Genomic DNA, 9,209 nt, shown 5'->3' on the forward strand with positions numbered 1-9,209 from the left:
ATTCTTATCACCGTTTTCCTCCCACTTTCTTTTGACTTGCTTCACATTGGCCTCTTCAGCAGTCTGTTCTTTAATTCTTTATTCAATTTGGTTCACTAGTTTGTGAGCCATTCTACATGCCTGTATTCACCGGGTTTACTTCTACGGCTTTTGTTTCTTGTACTTTCTTATTCTTTTTCTTCTTCTTCTTTCCAGAGGTATCACAATCTTTATTACCTATTACTTGCTCATACTCAACTCCTTTTCTTGGAAACGGGATGGGTGGTTTGTATGGTGCCACCACTGGCTTTACATACTCGGGTGGTGGTGGTGTTGTAACTTCTTCATTGTTACTCATATCTAAAACCTCCCCAACTTCTGGAGCTGGTTTTTCAGAATTCGTGGACACCATATTAACATTCTCATTCCGAGGATTTACTTCAGTATCACTCGGTAGCTTTCCGTGTTCCCTCTCACTCATCATGCTAGCAAGAGTACCTACGTGTTTTTCTAGATTCAAAATGGAAGCTTGTTGAGTTCTTAATGACTGATCAAACCTCTCGTTCGTTTGGGTTTGAGACGTAATAAATTGTGTTTTAGATTCCATTAGCTTTGCCATCATTTCTTCTAGATTTGGCTTTTTCTCTTCGGTTTGTTGTGGTGGTTTATACAAGCTAGGTCTTTGTTGATTGAAAGTGTTGTTTTGAGTCGGTTGGTTATTCGGACCTTGTTGGTTGTACGAGTTGTTGTTGGGTCCATTTGGATTGTAAAGAATGTTTTGATTTCGATTAAAGTTTAGCTTTGGCGGTTGATAATTATTCTGATAATTATTTTCCGGCCTTTGGTTCATATAGGAAACATTCTCTCGTTGTTCCATCGTTAGTTCAATGTGACAATCTTTCAATAAGTGTGGTCCACCGCATTGCTCACAACTAATTCGTATTGCGTGAATATCTTTATTCATCTTTTCCATTCGTCTTTCGAAAGCATCTATTTTTGCGGAAACGGAATCAAAGTCATGGCTAGAATCGGCTCTAGCCGCTTTAGATGATCGAAAGATATCTTTTTCTTGATGCCACTCATGAGAGTGGGAAGCAGTGTTATCAATAATTTTGTAAGCTTCAGTTGCGGTTTTCTTCATAATGGAACCACCAGCTGTTATGTCGATGTCTTTTCTTGTAGCAACGTTGACACCTTGGTAGAATATTTGTACTATTTGATAAGTGTCTAAACCGTGTTGAGGACATCCTCTCAACATCCTTCCGAATCTTGTCCACGCCTCATATAATGTTTCATTTGGCTTTTGTGTGAACGTAACAATTTCTCCTTGAAGTCTCACGGCTTTAGATGCCGGAAAGAATTGTTTAAGAAATTTTTCAACTAAAACATCCCATGTGTCAATCGCCCCTTCAGGTAACGATTCTAACCAATCTTTGGCTTCTCCCTTTAAAGTCCAGGGAAACAACATGAGATATATCTGCTCATCTTCCACTTCTCGGATTTTGAATAGTGTACAAATTCTTTTAAACGTACGAAGGTGTTCGTTAGGATCTTCATTCGGTGCACCACTGAATTGGCATTGGTTAGTTACCATGTGTAGAATTTGTCCTTTGATTTCATAATCTGGCGCATTAACTTCTGGCTTAATAATGGCGTGACCTTGGCCCGTGCGTGTGGCTCTCATTCGATCTTCCATACTTAGAGGTTCCGTTACTTCCATAATTGAATTTGTTGAATACGAATCACTAGAGGATTCTGATTTAATGGTTTGTGGCTCAGGAGGAATAATTAGTGGTTCAAGATCTTGGAATTGTCCTTGAATATGCTCCGGGTTCTTAATTGTGAAGTCGGGTTCAAAAGATGGATTATCGGAAATTTGAGTTGGAGTTCTTGTTCGACTAGATGACGATTCTAAAGAAAAATCAACGGCGGTTATATTTGCTAAATGTCTTGATCTAGTTACAGGTGGTGAACGTACAAAAGGTGGTGAACGTCTTGCTCGGTGCATTCACTGAATATCCTATTAGTTTTTAAAAGGAAAGAAAAATTATAATAAGTTATCCAATCAATAGACTTTTCTGATTTTGCCCACGTTTCGAATAGCCAAAAGATGCAGCAGAGGGGCAGGATTCGTTTGGTCTCAATATAATTGAGTACTGTTTGGCTCCAATAACCCGGTCCACGTACAAATCCAACTATTACTACGAACCAGAAAATTTTGATGTCTATCAATTTAACCACTTAAAATAAATTTTCGTAATTTTAAGAAATTTAGAGAAGAAGTAGAAAAAAATCTAAGTCCTAAAAACTAGAATGGCGAGAAATAAGAGAGAAAAAGAGTGCGCGTCGAAAAGTGTCGAAAAATGAAAAAGACGAAGAGTGGTTTGTAAACACGCGGTTAATCCAACCTTATAACGATCACTATCTTAAAATTAAAGCTACAAATGGAGATCACTAATTGGAATTGTAATTGATACATAGGTAAACGCGTCGAAAAATAAAAATAAGAAAATAGCGCGAAAAATGGCGTCGCAAAATTCTAAAGCACTTAATACTTAGTCTAAGGAATAAGCACTTAAGGGATTTTACGGCAAAGCCTAAAAATCTAAAAATAAAAATAACTACGGTAAAAATAAACTTAATACTAAAAGTTGCGACTATAGTCTAAAAAAAACTAAAGGTAATAAAACTTAAAATAATTTTTTTTTTTTACGTTTTTATTATTTTTTTTTTTTTACGTTTTTTTTTTTTAAGTTTTTGTTTTTTTTTTTTTACGTTTACGTTTTTTTTTTTTTTTTTTTACATTTTTTTTTTTTTACATTTTTTTTTTTTTTAAAAACGAATTTTTTTTCTTAAAAAAACGTTTTTTTTACAACTTTTTTTTTTTAAAAAAAACGATTTTTTTTACAAATTAATAATTTTTTTTATAATTATTATTTTTTTTTAAAACTTTTTTTTTTAATTCATTTACTATTCATGAATAGTAAATGAAAAGAAATTAATTAATTTACTATTCACATGAAAGCGACATGATAGAAATTATTAATTATAAGTTACATAATATACCCCTGAAGTATTTAATAAATACGACTTTTTAAAACTTTACGTATCAAATTTTATTCTAAAATATTATTATATTATTATATTCTATTTCAATATTATTATATTATTATATTCTATTTCAATATTATTATATTATTATATTTTATTTCAATATTATTATAATTAAAAATATAGCGTTTTAGCGCTCCCCGGCAGCGGCGCCAAAAACTTGATGATGTAGCGTGAGGGTACGAAATAGTATTATTTTTACTAGGAAATACTACAAAATATGACACAAGTTTTATTAATTTACGGATGGGATATACCTAAACCTTGCTACAACACTATAGGCAGTGTACCTAATCGTAGAGTAGTGTAGTTTTTAGTAAGTCCGGTTCGTTCCACAGGGAGCTAGTGATTACGTACTATATTTTTATAAAACTATATTTATATAAATATATATATATATATATATATAAGTAGTAATATTATTATAAAAGGGGGGTTTTTACCGTTTAATGACCGGTTTGTCGATTTTATATTTTTAAGCGTAAAGATAAATGACAATAATTAAAGTGCGTAAAATAAATAAATGACGATAAATAAAATAACAATAAATAAAATTTTGATAGAATATGAAATAAAAGGATTATGCTTATTTAAACTTCCGTAATCATGATGTTTGACGTTTTGATTTTAATTAATTGTTACTCGGGTTAATTGTCCTTTGTCATGGTTTATTTGATACCTATCTGGTTTTTATCCATAATAGTCCATCGGTCATAAATATAAAGTGCGAGTGTCCTCGTCAAATTACCCTTATACCCGAAGTCAAATATTCCAACTAATTAAGGATTTAAACTGTGACGCAGTTATCACTTCTGTCAACAATTACACCAGTTATCACTGTATGTAATCTACCCCTGTTTTGATTAGATATGAATATTAATTTACCCACTTGATCAGTTTGAATAATCAATTACCCAACCCGAATAATTAATTAAATGATTATAATAGATTCCATATGAACGTCACTAAATAGGACAACCATAATCATTATTAATTATTAGGATAATTAATTTGAAGATAGGTTCGACAGACTCCAATGAGTTGTCACTCAATTAGACAATACCCCCCATCTATTAATAGTCAATAGTCCAATTTCCACAAGTGTCAGTCTTTTGCCCAAACCTTAATTATGGTACAAAGCCCAATTACCCAATTTTAGTAATTAGCCCAACATCATGATTACTTCGTTTTAAATAAGCATAATAATAACTTAGCTACGAGACATTAATATAAAAAGGTTGAACATAACTTACAATGATTAAAAATAGCGTAGCGTTACACGGACAGAATTTCGACTTACACACTCAAACGATCTCTATCATAAATCTTATTATTATCATAATTTAAAATTAAAATTAAGATTATTGTTATATCTTATTACATTAACATTATGATAGAGATTTTTAGATATTGATATTGATAATAGATTTTTAGGATAGAAAAAGGGATGATTTTAAATTGATCGATAATCATCGCCTTTTATAGGCAAAATATGAAATTGAATTTTCATTTACGACCCCTGAACTATGCTAAATTAACAACTTTTTATTATTTAATATTATTCTTATTATGAATTATTTAAATATTATATTTTATTCTTGTGCATAGTTGACTCGTAATTTTTACACCGTTGCGTCGAGCGTTGAGAGTTGACTCATGTCCCGGTTCCGGATTTTCGAACGTCCTTGCGTACTATTTTATATCGTGTACTTTGCGTTTTGTAACTTGTACTCTTGTCATTTTTAGACGTTCTTCGTCAATAATTTGAACTTTTTTAATTGTATCTTGTACTTTTGAGCTTTTTGGACCTTTTTGTCTTCAATTTGTCGAATCTGCCTTTTGTCTTCGCACTTATTTAATATAAACGAATATCACTTGAAAATGGAACAATTGCAACTAAAATCTTGTCTTTCTTGGGGGATAATGCTATGAAATATATGTTCCTTTTTAGCCTTATGAATATCCCCACACTTGAGCGTTGCTTATCCTCAAGCAATATAGTCTTGAAATACTAGAATCACTTCTTTATTCTTCACACTTTGTACATCAGTGATTTTGATATGGCGGTATAAACAATGGTAGTAACGATATGGTTTACAGTCCCACATGACTATAAAAATTTAGATCCATTAAGGAAATTGGATCTTTATGAAAACATTTGATCTTTTGAAAATTCATTCTAGCTTTTACCCTAGATAAGTTTTTTGATTTGATCCATCATCGGTGTTGCAAAATATATTTGTGGATCAATATTTTGGCTAAAACTTTTAGGTTCGTGTAATCCACTGCTATCCCGGTATCGGAAAGCACACATCCAGTTTACTTGTTCCGTATATTACCTTTCGGTAAACTACCGTCCGGTTGTAAAGGAAAGCAATGAACAAGAAACTGTTAAGGCAATGTCCCGTGACATGCAGATGATTATGGTCTTATTAACGTGTCGGATGCTAGAACTATCCTTGGTAGGAGCGATAGTAAAGATCATCCTATAATTTTTCGGTCTGGCACAAGGTCCTGTCTCCGACCATGCTATGCAACCACCGTTCTTACGGTTGACACCCGATTTGGTTCAGGTGACCTAATGAATTCCAGGTGAATTTCTTAGAATTTTACGTTCAATGGTAATGAACGCATTGAAAATGGTTTTTCAGAAAACAAATCGGTTTGTATTTTTGATCAAAATATTTTCTCGTTCATGCTCGAGTTTAGATATCATCGAATTCCATGAGTTTGAATTCTCAATCTTTAAGGTCAATCTCTAGGATTGAGTATTATCAGTCTTAAAAGCTGATTTTTAATCTTTAAGGAGATTATCCTTTTCTGGAGATCTGATTCATTAGTCTTATCAAGCTAATTTGCACGGTGCCTCCCCATTGTACGAGATAAATCCTTCTCATGGTTAGGATAAATCTGACCACTTGGTGACCCTGTTTGATGCTGAGGTCCGTGGATTTCCTGCTGATTTTAGTGATGACTTTTCTAGATTTTTCGTCAACCTACAGCTGGTCTGGACGACAACTTCATGACCTAAATCAAGAAGCGCGTGTCTTTTTCGGAAGACTTTACTTCCTTTTAATGATGGAATTGATTCATCGTGTAGATCCATCTTTCTTTCAAATGTATTACAGTAAACCGGGTAAAACTGATTAGTATCGTCCAAAGCAAAAGTACCTGCAATAATCTTGTACAAAAATATGTGATATATGTTTTAAATTGAATAACTTGGTACATTCTTCCCACACTTAGTTTCTTTCTTTACCTTTTTATTTTCTTCTATTTCATTTTAAATGAATTGAAGCGTTTTAGGGTGTTTCTCAATTTATGTCCTTTTCGAGGTAACGATAATTTCGGTATTATCACCTAGTTTTCATCGTTCATAAATATGTATAAACATGATTTTGAGTTCATTTAATTGAAAATTTTTCAAATTTTCACAAAATTTGGCAAATAAACTAAGTGTAAACCCGAGAGAATTTATAACCCTTCCCCACACTTGAGATCATGCAATGCCCTCATTTGCATGAAATCAGACTATAATTTAAATTCATGAGGGTGATTAGCGTAGAAAAGTGATTAAAAATACCGAGTTTGTAATTACAAAGCTCGTCGAATGATAGATGGCGCCTCATCGTTCATTCCTTCATTTGTTATATCATATTTGTTGTTTTGCGTCTTGTCGTCAAAATTAGTACCTTTTGCTGAACTTTAATGACAGTCTTTGAAAGTGCATTGTTTTACCCTGTTTTGTACATAAGATAAAATACAAACATATATATATATATTTTTGAAGTTTGGTTTATAACCCCACTTTTCAAAAATTTATAAAGTATAATATTTTTGGCATAAAAATAATGATAACAAAATTTGTCGCCCCGCCCTCGGGTAAAGTAATTTCCGCTCAACGACCTAGTCTTTAACTCACGACGAATTTTAGAAATCATTTTTTAAACTTAATGAATTAAAGTAAATTTTGTTTTTAAAAACTTAAATTAAAATGCATATTAATTTCATAAAAAAAAACCTACAAAACAAAAATTCAGAATGGAGGGAGAAAACTAGTTCTTTAGTGTCTGCTAGCGAAAAAGACCAATCGGATTCCATTCTCGGAACTACACGAGAACAGAACAATTAACTCTAGACAGCATTTTCTTTTTAGAACATTTAAATCTCCCCACACTTAGGTAGCTGTGGTGTCGAAATTGTGATTAACTTCATCGTCAATTTCTTTTGGTCCATAATCAACTTGCATATCCGTGACTTTTTCTTTAAGCCATTGGTCGGATTCCTGTGTAATATCCACAATTTCAACTAGTTTCTCCTTTTCTTTAGGTGATAGATTGAATACTAACCGGTTACATAACTTAAAGTTCCCCTTGGTTATAGCATCGCGAATCCGTTTAATAAGTTTCTTCATTGAACTATTAATAACGGGGTCATTTAATTTCGTATCAACAACGGGGTTCTTTGTTATCAGGTCATCATTAGGTGTTACTTCATTTTCCCCACACTTAGGCGTTTTATTATTATTAAGCACTACCGTTGGAGTTGGTAAAACAACATGGTTGTTACCAATCGTTTTTGCTGGTTCAATGGTTTTGGTTGGTGGAGATTTAGACTTTCGAATCATAAAGGTGATCGATTTGTTACCACTACTAAGTGTCATTCTTCCATTTCCTACATCAAATAACGCCCCGGTGGACGCAAAGAATGGTCGACCTAAAATTAGAGGAACGTTTGGGTCCTCTTCTATGTCAATGACAATAAATTCGACTAGAAAGGTTAAATTACCTACTTGAACGGGTAGGTTGTTAGCAATTCCAACTGGGTGCTTAATGGTTTGATCAAGGAGTCGAACACTCATATTCGTTGGACTTAACTTACCTACACCTAATCTCTTATATAAGGAAAGAGGCATAACACTCACACTTGCACCTAAATCTGCCAGTGCATCATACATGACACAATCACTAAGTAGACAAGGAACAATAAATTCACCCGGATCACCTACCCTAGGTGGAGGTTTTGGTGGAACTGTATTCACCGGGTTTACTTCTACGGCTTTTGTTTCTTGTACTTTCTTATTCTTTTTCTTCTTCTTCTTTCCAGAGGTATCACAATCTTTATTACCTATTACTTGCTCATACTCAACTCCTTTTCTTGGAAACGGGATGGGTGGTTTGTATGGTGCCACCACTGGCTTTACATACTCGGGTGGTGGTGGTGTTGTAACTTCTTCATTGTTACTCATATCTAAAACCTCCCCAACTTCTGGAGCTGGTTTTTCAGAATTCGTGGACACCATATTAACATTCTCATTCCGAGGATTTACTTCAGTATCACTCGGTAGCTTTCCTTGTTCCCTCTCACTCATCATGCTAGCAAGAGTACCTACGTGTTTTTCTAGATTCAAAATGGAAGCTTGTTGAGTTCTTAATGACTGATCAAACCTCTCGTTCGTTTGGGTTTGAGACGTAATAAATTGTGTTTTAGATTCCATTAGCTTTGCCATCATTTCTTCTAGATTTGGCTTTTTCTCTTCGGTTTGTTGTGGTGGTTTATACAAGCTAGGTCTTTGTTGATTGAAAGTGTTGTTTTGAGTCGGTTAGTTATTCAGACCTTGTTGGTTGTACGAGTTGTTGTTGGGTCCATTTGGATTGTAAAGAATGTTTTGATTTCGATTAAAGTTTAGCTTTGGCGGTTGATAATTATTCTGATAATTATTTTCCGGCCTTTGGTTCATATAGGAAACATTCTCTCGTTGTTCCATCGTTAGTTCAATGTGACAATCTTTCAATAAGTGTGGTCCACCGCATTGCTCACAACTAATTCGTATTGCGTGAATATCTGTATTCATCTTTTCCATTCGTCTTTCGAAAGCATCTATTTTTGCGGAAACGGAATCAAAGTCATGGCTAGAATCGGCTCTAGCCGCTTTAGATGATCGAAAGATATCTTTTTCTTGATGCCACTCATGAGAGTGGGAAGCAGTGTTATCAATAATTTTGTAAGCTTCAGTTGCGGTTTTCTTCATAATGGAACCACCAGCTGTTATGTCGATGTCTTTTCTTGTAGCAACGTTGACACCTTGGTAGAATATTTGTACTATTTGATAAGTGTCT

General features: G+C 33.6%; 1 non-coding gene across 1 annotated transcript; it reads left to right on the forward strand.

The window, feature by feature from the left end:
- Positions 1-1,208: 1,208 nt before the first annotated feature.
- LOC139879218 (small nucleolar RNA R71) lies at positions 1,209-1,315 on the forward strand. The gene has a single exon (XR_011770072.1). It is a non-coding gene; the product is annotated as a small nucleolar RNA R71 (small nucleolar RNA).
- The last annotated feature ends 7,894 nt before the right edge of the window (positions 1,316-9,209 follow it).

Source organism: Rutidosis leptorrhynchoides, chromosome 11, assembly GCF_046630445.1.
Source record: "Rutidosis leptorrhynchoides isolate AG116_Rl617_1_P2 chromosome 11, CSIRO_AGI_Rlap_v1, whole genome shotgun sequence".
In the NCBI taxonomy this organism is placed as follows: Eukaryota; Viridiplantae; Streptophyta; class Magnoliopsida; order Asterales; family Asteraceae; genus Rutidosis; species Rutidosis leptorrhynchoides.